The 14,235-nt window shown below is 36.1% G+C and overlaps 1 protein-coding gene across 4 annotated transcripts in view; it reads right to left on the bottom strand.

The window, feature by feature from the left end:
- The window catches only part of LINGO2 (leucine rich repeat and Ig domain containing 2), a 479,491-nt gene that overhangs the window by 134,820 nt on the left and 330,436 nt on the right, over positions 1 to 14,235 (bottom strand). The window lies entirely within an intron of this gene.

The raw sequence follows: 14,235 nt of genomic DNA, 5'->3' as shown, positions 1-14,235 counted from the left end.
AAGTCTGAATTAGATTTCTGGACTGTGTTGATCGTTGTTTGTTGTGTTTTTTCCTTGTGGATGTTAGATGTGACAAATTTACATGTGTTAAAAAGCTAAAATTCTTTCCCTCTGTCAAAAAAAAAAGCCTGGGTGTCCTTTCAGTCAACATAATGACTCCTCTTCATTCAAAAGTAAACAAGAATATACAAATGCTATCGAGCAATATGTTGGTGCCTACCTTTATTTTCAAAAGTTCATTTGATAGGCAAGCGACACAGTTCTTCACAAACATTTTTCTATGAAGTTTTGTAGACTGCTTTACACCATTTTAAAATTGGGGCTGCTTTCTTCTGCATATGGGAATATGAATATAATTTGGGATTATCAATGGAAGACTCAAATGTACTAGTTTTGTCCAAATAATTATTTCAATATTTGATATTAGTTATGAAACCACATGCAAGAGGTATAGAGAATTTGGAAGATGGAACAATTAACTTTGAAGCAGTTTACAGCCTAGTTTTTTGTGAGAAATCATTTGAAAAAGACAGTATTTTCAAAGTAGCAAGTGTTACCCAAATAAAAAAAAAAACAAACAAACCCTAAACAGGTTGTTTAGTAGTTATTTTAATAGACTGCATGTATTACTTGCTCATTTACAGTATACCAAAAGGTTTCATAGCATGTTAGTTTCCTTATTTGTTTTAAACTACATCCTACTTTGTAGATAAACACAATTTTAAAAAAAAAAATAAAAATCATGTAATTGAGTGCAGCGTCATTCCCTATTAAGTCATTATGTTGCAATTTATAATAATTATCACTAACTATCGCTCTCATTAAAAGTAGATTCTATTCTAAATTTACTAGAATCTGTTTTCTAGCATTTTGTCTATTAGGAGTTATCTGTTACAAATAATTTTATTAAATACGTTTATGTAAGCATATGTATTTCTATTTCTAATACTACATCTGGAATAAAAAAAAATAAGGTAAATTCTCAATTCTGTCACTTATTCATGTAGCCCTTTTCTGAATATTTTTCATTGTTTCTAGCAATTTTTTGAACCACGACTATCAATAATAGCTTACTGTGAATTATATTCAGAAGGATTAATAGTTTTTGCCTGTACTCAATGGTTTTGTGATTATACATTTGGTTTATCAGTGTCATTTTACAGTAATTTCAGCAATTTTTTCATTTTGATATCATGCATTTCTGTTAGGTAGATTACCACTATTACTGTATTTAAGGTGAAAATCCAGGCCCAGTTTTCACAATCTTTATACATATTAGGATTTGTGCAACCTAGCAAAAATCAAAGTGAAATCTCACTAACCAGATTTGACAGTTGTGCTTTTCTGGGAAAACCTGTGACACACTTCTTCAGTGAAGCCAGTGGCAAAATTACAGTGGAATTCAGTGAAGCAAGGATTCCTTATTCACTTCTAAACTGCACGTGGGAGCACATCGAGGAAATATGCAACAAAGAAACAATAATTAACTGCACACACAATAATAAATGAGTGTCTTTTTCTTTTCCAAGGCATGTAATTGAACAAGCAGCTTTAGTCTCTTGTTAGAAGTCTTGCTGAGTTAGGAGAGTTGCCAGTGAGACTGAAATACAACTGACATGTGTAATTTTTTTAGTTTTTATTAAAGTTTCGGGTTAGAAGAACAGTTATTTTGTTGTTTTCCCCAGTGTGCCCCTCACTCCAATTAAAAACTAGTATTTCACTACATATTTAAAAAAAAATCATGGCACTCTATAATATATCAAATGTTCCCAAAAAAGGACAAAATTTTTTTTGTATCATATACTAATTGACTGTATTTTATATGAATAGATCCCATGTTAATGAGTATTATAACAGGACAGAGAATATAAATACTAAAACAATAGACTTTTAAAAAATTATTTTCTATGATTATGTACACAGGATCTTACAAAGGTTGTTTTAAATAACACTCTAGACCAGCAAAACACTTAAGTACTGACTTCGTAGACCAATATTTTCAAAACTGTTTAACATTTAGCAGTTTCTAATGAGAACAGTAACAGTAACCCCAAATAATTTTTTTTTATTTATCAAAATCCCTCATAAAGAAACAAATAGGCCAGAGGCAGATCAATTTATGGTACCATGACACAAACAGATGCTTCCCTGGAATGATGTGCAATTAGAAAGGTCAGCCTTACCAGTATAGATATGTGCTACCAATTTATTTTCATGCATCCTTAATAAGTATTCTTTTGTCTCTCATCTGGTGCTGAAGAAAGATATTGATTGCCAAAAGGCATTCTGGTTGTTTATTCATGACAGAGAAGCAATTTGGGACAACTTATCTAGCTTATCAGACATAAATGAGCGACATGAAGTCTAGAGACTTGACACTGAAGGTGGGAATGGTTATATAAAGCACCATTATTTCCCAGTTGCTGCCCACTAATACCAGTAATTAATAAAGGCAGCTACCAACTTTCTCCTGTGACTAACACAATGCAAAGTCAATTCTCCAACTCTCCTCAACAGTGGACATCAAAAGGTTGTTAGTTTTTCAAGTTACTCATATTTATTGATCTTCTGTCTAAAAAACAACAACAGGTAAAATATTGCTAGCCTGTAGACAGATTGCTTATACTGTTCTGGGGAGTGAATGTTTTTTAAATGAGCACTGTTCCCATGAAGCATGCAGTGCACATGGTTTAATTTAAAAGTTTCAAGAAATGTACTCTGTCCTCATGCACTGCTTCACAGACAGATCAGTCTCCAATCATTGCTGTTACAACAGTATGTCATCAGTCATTCTCCTCAGCAGTAACTATGTTCTCACAGGTCCTAGGTCATGTAGAAGCAAGAAAATCCTTGCTGTCCAGCAGTTTAGGACAACAAATAAACTGGTTCATGTAATAGATATACAATTGCTGTACAGCAGACAAGCTGCTGGCCTGAATTGAAATTCCTTAGAGCATTAGCTAAATAGAACACCTAACCAGAAAGTGAGAATAACATTACTTTTTTTTCCGCCTAACAGAGATGATTACAGCAGGAATGGTCACTTGCAGTCCTATCACTTTGGTTTGTGTATTGGGTTTGCATTGACAAGGTTTTAGTTGCAGAGGGGCTACAGAGGTGGCTTCCCTGAGAAGTTCCTGGAAGCTTTGCCCATGCTAATGACAGACAGCTCCAAGAGGGACCAGTTGTTGGCCAAGGTCAAGCCCATCAGCAAGAGAGGTAGCACCTCTGGGATAACAAATTGTAGAAGGACAACAAATTTACTGCGCAGTAACTGCAGCCAGAGAAAGAAGAGTGAGAATATGTGACACCAAGGCCAGTGAAGAAGGAGTGAGAAGGGATGCTCTGGGAAGAGATTCCCCAGCAGCCTCTGGTGAAGACTATGGTGAAGAAGGCTGTCATCCTGCAGCTTATGGAGGCTCATGGTGAAGCAGATATCCACCTGCAGCCCATGAAGGATCCTATGCCAGAGCAGAAGAGTGCCTTTGAGGAAGGCTGTAAACCCATGGGAAGCCTGTGCTGGAACAGGCTCCTGGCAGGACCTGTGGCCCCGAGGAGAGAGGAGCTCATACTGGAGTAGGTTACTGGCAGGGCTTATGACCTTGTGGGGCACCCACTTTGGAAGTTCCTACAAGACTGCATCCCATGGGAGGAATCCATGCTAGGGCATTTCTGCTGGCTGCAGTTGGAAGGAATTCATTGAAGAAATTAATGAAAGACTGCCTCCCATGGAAGGGATGCCACGCTGGAGCCAGAGAGAGTGTGAGGAATCCTCCCCCTGAAGTGGAAAGAGCAGCAGTGACAACATGTGATGAACAGCTCACAGCCTCTATTGCCTGGCCCCCTGTGCTGCTGTGGAAGAAGGAGGGAGAGAGTTCTGGAGTGAAATTATGCTCAGGAAGAAGGGGAGTAGTGAAAGGGTTCTAAGATTTGGGTTTATTTCTTATCACACTACTTTGATTTGATTGGCAATTATTAAACCCATTTCTCCAAGTCAAGCCTGTTTTGCCCATGACAGTAGCTGGTGAGTGACCTCTCCCAGTCCTTATGTCAACCCACAAGCCTTTGTTATACTTTGCCCTGTCCAGCTGAGAAGGGCAGTGATAGGGCCTTGGTGGGCATCTGGCATCCCATCAGGGTCAACCTACTGCAGTTCATTAAACTCTCACTTTTGAGTAGTACAATCATGTTCCCCACAGCACCTTTGAAATCACACCTGCAGTCACTCATCTCTGTGGTTTCACAAATTCTACTGGTTTTTGAATAGTTTTGCAAAGAAACTCAAATGAAAGCTTTTTTTTCTTTTTTTTTTCTTTTTTTTTTGGTTTGTTTGTTTTATTTTGTTTCATTTTATTTTGTTTTGTTTCTATTCTCTGATAACCTAATAGCAGCTCCAAACTGCACTTGGAGGAGTAACTTCAAAGAGCAACTTCCTTGCCTGGCCTAGCAGGATACTCATGAAGTAACAAGCAGTACTATAACATCGAGATAGTTAGTGGTGAAATGTGGACCAAGTGAGGCACAGTATTTTTCTAATTAAAATGATTATAGCTGGAAGAACAAATGAATGTTGGATTACGTCTACTTATAGTCAGACAGGATGCTCTGTAAGAAGCGGTACACCAGCTTTTACTCTGATATGAAGCCCAAACATTGCACAAAATCTGTACATGTCAGCTCAGCATCAAGCCCCATGCAGCTGACTCCGGAAAAAGAACAGAGGAAACAGGGCATCCAGGAGCTTGGTGAAGTCTGCAAAATATGCTTTAATTAGATCTGGATAGGAAACTACCATTTGTGTAGCTCTGGGAAAAATTTTTCTATAGTGTGCTAGTACCAGCCCAGCTCTGTGCTACCCAGCTGCCTGTGCACTGATCAAAAACCAAACATATGAAAAATGACTAAGGCTGGCACAAGTGTTGATGGAGTACAATGCTTTTTATAATATATATCAGACATTAAGAAAGTTTGACTTCCCTACATCAACAACATCCCTCAATGCATAGAAAAAAGACAAACTTCCACCTGGTGTTTTAGATTAAATTATGAGAAACTCTTTGCCATTACTAACAGTGATAGTTAAGACCATGGCTGGGATGCATTGAATAAGAAAAATGAAGACTGTTGCACTCTTGCTGCTTATGTCAGTTGTGATCCACTGAAACAGAAAACTCTTCAGTTGTAACTGCAGGAAGATGCCAACATTAAGAAAGCACAAGCAAGTTGTTTTTTTTTAATTATTACTATTTTAATCTTATTAATACTCAATGAAAGGCAGGCCTCATTGTCAACAACTGCATAAAGATTGAAAATGTTCATAGGGAGTCTGTGAACTGCATTTTAGTCATAGAGTTTTCTCAAGGCTAATGATAATTAAAATTTTGACAAATATATTCACATGCATGTATGGTAAGCAATTCGCTAATGAACAAATATTTCACTTAATCAATGCTAAAATGCATGCAATAAAATTTAATTTTCAAATTTAGTGGTATATCAATTAAAAAAAAGGAAGCCAGGTAGGATTAAAAATCAAAGAAATCAAAATAGGTTTTTTTTCTTCAACCAAGATAATTCTTAACAGATTGCCAATACAGCTTGAAATTTCTTTACAGAGTTCCAAGAAGGTTTTAAGATTCATATTAATAAAAGATCAGATCCAAAGGCTAGTGATGAATTCTGATACCCTTTCAGTGACATGGTAGAAGCAGAAATTTGATTTAGATCAAGCCTGTTGGAAATTTTTATCACCTGAACATCAAAGCCTGGACTGAAAACAGTATCTCTGTTTTAGCCGCAATCCTCTAGAATAAACAAAGTAAATTCTAAATCCAAATGTAAAAGGACCAACTGATGGAGACTTTATGAAAAAAGAGGGATCAGAAAGCTGATCTAGGAAGGAGCTGAATGAAATCCCAGTTTTCAAAACATCAGGTTTGCCAGTTTTCAAAATATGAGGTTTCCTCTTCTATTTAAATATATCTTCCAAAACAGTCAAAATGAAGTGAGGTTGTAGCTGGGACAAGATTAGTTAAAAAAATCCCAAGCCACACTTGACGAGAAGTTTGGAAAATTTGTTCATCTCAACCTCTTAAAAGGAAAAAAGTTCATTTTACTCCCTTTCCAAAATCCAAGACCCTAAATTTGAATATGTTCCTAATAACACAATAAGGAACAAAATATTAATTTGGCTGAAGATGTTTATTCTAAAGTGTCAATTTTTCTCACTCAGACTTTGTTCTGCTATTTAGTTTACTCAGAAATGCAGCTTGGTAAAATACAATAGGTGAACTCCTTCCATTCTCAGCATCTTATATGGTGCTTATGATTTACATGAGATCCTAATACTCTTCAGCACTTTGATTTTAGACCGTTGTATTTATTCAGCTCTGGCACTCAGGGCAAGTTGAATTAAACTATTTAGAAGGTCCCCAGAGCTATACAACAGGCAAGTGGAGAGTAACCAAATGAGTTAATTTACCCCATTTCTTCATCTCATCCCCATTCCAGACTTCAGAATCAACAAAAGTGACTAGCAGCTCCAATAGATCTACTTCCCATGGCAGAAGGGCTTAGCTGAAGACACAAAAACAGATTAGGGTTCCCTCCCAGATCTTCTGTTGTAACCACAGGGTGGACTCCCAAAATTTCTGTTGCTCTGTTATCAATTTTCCTCAGAATAAATCTACATTAAGAAACCATAAATGCTACCTGTAAATGGACAATGCAATTTTTGTTATTAATATGCAATTTCCTATCAAGGTCAGACCATATAGCCCGTGACTATTTCAGACCCTCATTGGAACAGTTCTACAAGGTTATTTAGACACTTTAAAGTTTTATTAGTTTATTAGCACAACTTAACCACTTCAAGGACTTTTGAAAAAAACAAATCTTAAGCAGCCAGTATTCCAGCTATGTAAAATAAAGCTTATATGCATTCCCTTATAAAGATTTTGGGCTCGTATGAACCAATCATAAATATTTTGGGAACTGGTAGGTAAGAACTCTCCTAATATGCTTACAGTCCCATTGTATGCTCTTCTTTACACTAGGAGAAAAGAAATAAGTCCATTTCCAGAATAATTCTTCAAGACTGCAGAAACTATAAAAAGTTGCCTTTAAATGTAAAAGAAACAAAATTACTAATTTACCCTTGAAAAGACTGATAATTACTAAAGGAAAACTACCAGTATGCCTTGGCTCTTCTGGCTTGCTCATATTTTTTAGTATTCTGCACCTCCTCTGCATGTGAGATTTGCCACAAGAGTGACACAAACCAGAGAAGAAAGTGAAGCTGAAAGAAACTAACAATCTTATTAATTTATTTACGTATTTATTTATTTATTTAGAACCTTTTTTCTCATTAAACAATCACGTCAGAAACCAAAGAGCATCACTAAATTGATGGACAATAAGTGACTTCCTGGATTGAACTAGGTTGATTGAATAATCAAATTCTAAAGCCTAATGGAAATAATAAACCTTATTCAGTCTAACCTTTCAAAAACAAAAAAAATCCTACAACCTACTTAGAGTTTTTATTGGATACTTTTTTACATCATCATGGCTAATGAGATGGCAAGCATGCATGAATAATTACTTTTACTTACTGTTTCTATTAGAGATGGGTTATAATTCTTTCAGTCAGAAATAAAAATTCTTCCCTGATCAGTAACATTCAATTAGCTTTTTATTTTTATTCAAAGAAATTAGCACATTTAAATTGAGCTTCAAACAGGAAGAATAAATATCTGCAATAAAATTAATTTTTCCCCCCGTCTTCTTTATATAACACTTTAAGTTCTTTTTGAAGTGTGTAATGGTTATGCTGGAAAAATTTTCACCTTAGCACACACCAAAAAAATCACAAAATCTCCACTATTCTTGGAAGTGTAACTGATTTTTTTCAGGCTTCAGCTGGCAAACAATTTCAGTTTTTCTGTGATAACAGTTATACTACCAGCAAGTCCAAAACTTAGTGTTGAAGTTCAGAAGTCTCAGTACGCTTTTTAACGATTTTTAAGAGGAACACATTGCACTGACATTGAATAAGCTAAATCTCAGTTTGGAGTAAATATTAGTGGACAAGTATCTGAATTTTTACATTAAGTGACTAATAGGTCCTATTTTGTTGAGTTTGATGCCTTTAAATCTGCACTTCAATCCCTGTAGTGATGGAAGCCTCCTTTTTTCTTCTATAGCTATCCTGTAGCTTGCATACAAAGGGCTCACTAAATCTTCTGTGGTGACTTTTTGTTTGTCAAAAAATTGAAGCTTCCCAAAGGCTGTCACTGACACAGCTGTAAACCAGAAAAGCACTAAGAAAAAAATTAACACGCACATTTTCCATAATATTGTAGTATGTAGTATTTTGTTGAGAAAAAAAGGGATGTAATCTTATGGTCTTCCAATATTTAAAAGAGGTTTATGTCAATGATGATGAAAGACTTTTTACCGTGGTCTGTGTTGACGAGACAACTGGCAGTGGTTTTAAGCTGAAGGAGTGTAGATATAGATTGGATATAGGGAAGACATTTTTAGTTATGAGGGTGACAAGACTGGAACAGGTTGCCTAGTGAACCTGTGGGCATGTACAATTCTTTCTTCTGTATTTTTGCTTTTGTATAAACATTTGACTGTTGTTTTTTTTTAATCAATTAACTGTCACTAAAATTATTATTCTGAAACTAGAGATCTGCTCCTTGGACTGAAAATGGAACCACAATTCTCCAATTTTATTTTAATACATAATAAAATTTACTCTTGGGCACATCACTTCAGTGAAATTCTAGAATAAAGAGGATAATGTCATCCCGTCTTCAGGCAGAATATCTTGCAGAGGCTTTCAGGTATTCTACAGATGACAGGGCCTTCTACAGAAATGGACAATTGAAATGAACCTCCTCTGTAAACTTCTATGTTCTATAAAACTCTGAAAGTTCAAAATTATTTGTGCCAAGGCCCTCTATGGTTAAGTGCTAGAGTTGCAGTTCAGACTGCCTGTTGCATTGCCCTGGCACCACAGAAATTTTTTCAAATGCAACATAATTGTTATCTCCCCATTTATGGACTTGACACTTTATAATAGATGTGCATCTGTTTCTTTGCTTTCTCTCACTACTTCAAAACTGCCTATAAATTCTTTTAAAGTCTCCTCAAAACTCTGTCTTGTTGTGCTGCTTGCACAAAACAAACATTAATTAGGTACTGCTGAGATCACGGCCCAGCGGATTGATCAGTACTGCTGCAGTCTTGCACTCCCCTGGCATGTCTGTTTCCAGCTGCTGTCTCATATTAAACATACATTGTAAACACCCCGGGAAAGAGAGTTCTTATTCTTTTTTCATATACCACCTAGTGTAAGAGAGCCTTGAACCATGGCCAAGGTCTAATGACAGTGCAAATAGCAATATATTACATGGAAAAGGCATAAAAAAGTATCACCAAGCAGAACATTTCTGAAGCAGGTAATTATTTTGGCCATATTTTTAAAGACCACAATCTGGTTAGACCAGATATCTCTTCTTCCCAACATGACATTTTCTGTTAAAAATATTAGCTCCTAATAGTTATTACTGAATATTTACGTCTGCAGAATTATGTCTACAGAATTAGTTTTCCCAAAGCATGCTGCTCTATCATTCCAATTACAATGGAAGAATAAAACTAGAATTGCAGCTGTCTGACAGTGGAAATAATTACAGAAGGATTTCATGCTTCCACTACTTGAGGATAACCGTAGACTGGGACCATGTCACCACCCCGAATTCAAAACAGTATTTAGGTAGCCATGGTGACCACGAGGAACTGCTAGAAAAAAACAGTCACCACCAGAAATCACATGCCCAAGTCCATGTCATTGATGCTAACTCTGACATAGGTCAGCTTATGGTATGTGTCATAATGATGAGTGGTACCAAGTCAAGAACCACGTGTTTATATATCCCCAAATATACATCTGTGAGGCAATACTGATCTTTAGGAGATCCACATCATCTTTGTCATTTGAAAATGCTTTTTAGCTAGGAGATAAGACCTAGTTATATCCTAAAAGAAAGGTTTAGCCTCGGGAGTAAAACAGATTTTGGTAAGAGAAGTTTGAAGGATGACAGAAGCTAAATGATGTGAAAAAAGTTAGTTTAGTTATCCCGGGACTAATGACAGCATAAGGCACTGCTTGGAAGAGAAGATTAAGGGCATGATCAAAAATATGATCACCTAGACTTTTTCATTAAATTTGATAAAGATGGTTGAGTATAGTATAGGATATAATCAACAAAGAAAAAAATTACAGGCTATTGGACCTTATTCTGTGAAAGTGTCTGATGTTAAAAATTTAAAAATGTCTTTATTTTCACATGAAGAAAATTTAACAGGACATCACAGAAAAGACTTAAATAAATCAAGAAATATCTGGAGCTACTGAAGTCTAGTGTGTAGGGAGGACTGAACAACAGGCAGGGACAGTGTGGCAATGTGCCACTGCCTCAGTCACTGCTGCTTCTGAGACCTTCTTACTCTTCCTACTCCCATCTAGCAGGATAAAGCAGAAAGCGAGTCAGAAGGAAAATTTTGGAATTTAAAGGCAGTAATATGTTCTAATATTTCTACAACCACTCCTAATTTTTGAATGTTTGTTCCTTTTTAACATTCAGTAAAATAGTCTTCAGAAGTTGTCTGCCTTCATTTTAATATGTGGCATAGATAAGGATATGCTGTTCCTATAGCTCATTAAAAAATGTCTTCTAGGAATATTTTTTTTCCAGGGGAAGATCAGTCTGTGGAGATTAACATCCCTCTCACCAGAGAGTCTTATTAGTGAAGTATGAAAATAAATCAGATTTCTGCATCACAATGAGAGCTGTGAGCTACAACACAGAACATCTTTTTCAAACCATTTTTTTTCACGTGATCTTTATTCTCACTGACTTGCCAACCACGCAAAAGCTTACACAATGAATATAAATCATATCCATGAGGAATTCCTCTCTTTCCTAAAGGCTGGGAGCAGACACATACATGTTGTTTTATTCTTCAAACAATGTGATGAATATTTTATGAGGTATGATGCTCAGCTACTTCCATGAAAGAGACTCCAAAGGAAGGCTGAGTCTCTGCCCTCCCATTTCCTATCTCCTAGTTCACCTCCCACTCTTCAAAATTAACTTTCACATATATGAGAAGTAGAACAGACTATGGTCATCCCCCAGGAAATCTGTGACTTGTATGGCAGTAACTTGTACTGTGTAACCTCCATTTGACTCATGCTACTTAAAAAACTACTCACGCACTCCTAATCTGTTCTGTCTTTGGGGAAGCCAAGGAAGGTGATGGTTAACGTTGTCCCAGAACAGAGATGATTAATGCCAAAGGACTGAGAACTTGGGCAGGTAAAGTTTCAGATCACTGCTGACAAAGCTCATGCGATACATTACACAACAGATTGGAACAATTACCTGCTTGAAGTTCCTTGAAGTATTGGGTTTTTTTTCCTCCCAGCCTAGTTTTGACTCACAGAAAACTACAGAAGTTCATAAAACATGGATATTTCAGACTTGATTCTTCCCTACTAAGCAACTCATGCATGATTTATGTCTGTATATAACAGACGTAAGAGAACAAGACTGAACTGATTGCATTTCATACCTGCTTTTATCTGGATATAAAGGACTGCATAAATAGCAAAATGTGAAGCATCAGGCTCATTTTCTTAAATGAGTAGCAGAAGAATCTTTTTTCTGATGCTCAGTCCATACTGTCAGAGGGGAAGTCTAATAATCACTACACTGAGAGAAGATCCCATTTTTCACTGATCATTGCGGGAATTTTTGTGTTTGTAGAAAGTAAAATAAAGACAAGGAAGACAACAAATACATATCCTTTCAGTCCTGACAATGAAACCAATGATATTCCTAGTATAAAACCTGGTTCCTGGTTCAGTCTCCTTTTTTTTTTTTTTTTTTTTACAGATACTCTGTTGCTAGTGAGCTTAATGAAATAAATGCTGAAGTCATGGAAAGAGACTTTCAACTTGGAAGTGACAGGTTTTGGCTATGTGAGTGGAAATTAGGAATGTTAATTACAATTTACAGGCTCAAAATCTTAGATACTTGCAGCCCCAGAACATCTTTAATAATAAATGATGCAACAGTCTGGGTTAGAATGTCAGAAAATAGATGGGGTGGAAAGTTAAAGTGAGCACAACTTAAACTAGCCAGCATTATAAAGCAAGCTATTTTAGCTCAGGTCACTGCCAAGACTTCACATGCATTCCTGAGATCCAAGTGACATAGTAAAGACAGTCCCTTTAGATGTCTCTATCACTCCTTCTCATCTTTCTCGTTTTATGATTATTAATTAAGATATATTTTAGCACATCCTAAATCTAAACCAGGATGAGTTTTCTGAGCTAGAGAAAGCTCAGAGATTTAGTCTCAAAGGTGCTTTTCAAATTTCAAGCAAGAAGAACATTCAAAAGATAAGGCTTGAGGTAGGAAAATGAGCATTTCTTGTTCCCATCTGTTGTACAGTACTGCTATATTAGACTTCTGAACACCTTGCTGATGAAATCAATAGGAATCCTTTTTACTCTCTTAAAAATGACTGAGAAGCTAAATTCACACTCTTCCCTTTTCTCACTCTTCAGCGACTCAAAATACAGCGACACTTAAAGCTACTTACACTTTTTAAAAAATTGATTCAAGAAAAACCATCCAGCCTTCAATTTCTATGCCTCTGACAGAGAACAAGGTGGAGAGGAAGCACGAGGAAAAAAAAGACCAGACTAAGAGTGACTGGAGACACTAAAAACACTTTTTAGTCTGATTTCTGATTCTTGATTCATCCCTGTCAACCAGAAATCATTTAGCATAGGATTAGGAGAAATTAGTTGGAGTTTCTATTTTTCCATCAAAAGTTATAAAGAATTTTTTCTGGGATGAGATAGTAAATATTTTCAAAATAAATATATAACTTAGTAATCCAATTATCACTCCTTCTAATGTTTTGAATGCTGTATTGTGGCATATGTTTTGCTGTAGAAGTTCAGTTTCAGTGGGCTGAGCTATTAGACATGAAACTTATACCTATTTATATTCTAAAAGGTATAAGGTTTGTTTCTTGTTTTCAATCTGCTCATTTTTCTTTTTTTTAAAGCAGTAACTCATGTTTAAAGGCAAAGAAAATCTAGAAAGAAATTCTAGACAATAAATAAGGAGACAGCATCTCTGTGGACTGGAGAAAAGACAAAGTAATACATGGAATATTTTTACCTAATAAAATGCATTAAAATAAATCAAGTAAATGTACACTTTAATTTTAGAAATTAGTGCTGTGAAGTCTTCAGAAGGTTCTGTTACCTCTACTCTGAAAGTGTCCTATTAGATTAGCGAATAGTACATCCAGGTCCACTGTTCTCCCTCTGGAAGTGGTTGTAGAAAGAATAAGCAAGGAATGGATATTATATGCAGCTGTGTTCTCCTTGCATCCATAGGTAGTGGATTAGTACCTCCCTTCCTGCTATCTTCCAGCTATTTAAACATTTGCTGAGACCAAATAGCTTAATTCTTTCAAATAATATTTCAGCAATGTTTGGTGTTGCAAAACAGAGACTTTGACTTAAAACTGTTTTCTGGGGGAGAGGTGTGTGATTTGTTCTTAATTTGATGTTAATCATTTCTTACTGTCATCTGTTTAGTGCCTTATGCAAAACAGAAAAAGGTAGATAGAAGAAGAACATGGTGCTATGTCTGATATTAAGTATATGCTTATTTAACAAACCAGAGAAAATTATTATGACATTCTGGGTGTTTTGTTTTTTTGGGTTTTTTTGCAAGAGTTCCTACAAGCTATTCTACTCTTTTTAATTACTCATAAGGGAGACAAAATATTGGCCTAAAATAATGATAGGCTGGAATATATATGTAAATACACACGCGCGCACACTCACACACATATATGAAATCATGTTCTAAGGGTTTATTAAAAGCCAAAATGAAAGGGGGCAGGTTTAGATTTCACATTAGGAGGAAGTTCCATGCTGTGAGGGTGGTGAGGTGCTGGAACAGGTTGTCCACTGAAGTTGTGGATGCTCCATTCCTGCAGATGTTCAAGGCCAGGTTGGATGGAGCTCTGAGCAATCTGGTCTAGTGAAAGATGTCCCTGCCCATGACAAGGGGCTTGGAATAAGATGATCTTTAGGTCCCTTCCAACCCAAGCCATATTATAATTCTA

This window comes from Manacus candei, unplaced genomic scaffold (assembly GCF_025592945.1).
Source record: "Manacus candei isolate 608988 ecotype Guabito, Panama unplaced genomic scaffold, ASM2559294v1 h1tg000074l, whole genome shotgun sequence".
NCBI classification, from domain to species: domain Eukaryota; kingdom Metazoa; phylum Chordata; class Aves; order Passeriformes; family Pipridae; genus Manacus; species Manacus candei.
The sequence above is the reverse complement of the archived record's forward strand: the minus strand, read 5'-3'. Positions and strand labels throughout refer to the sequence as shown.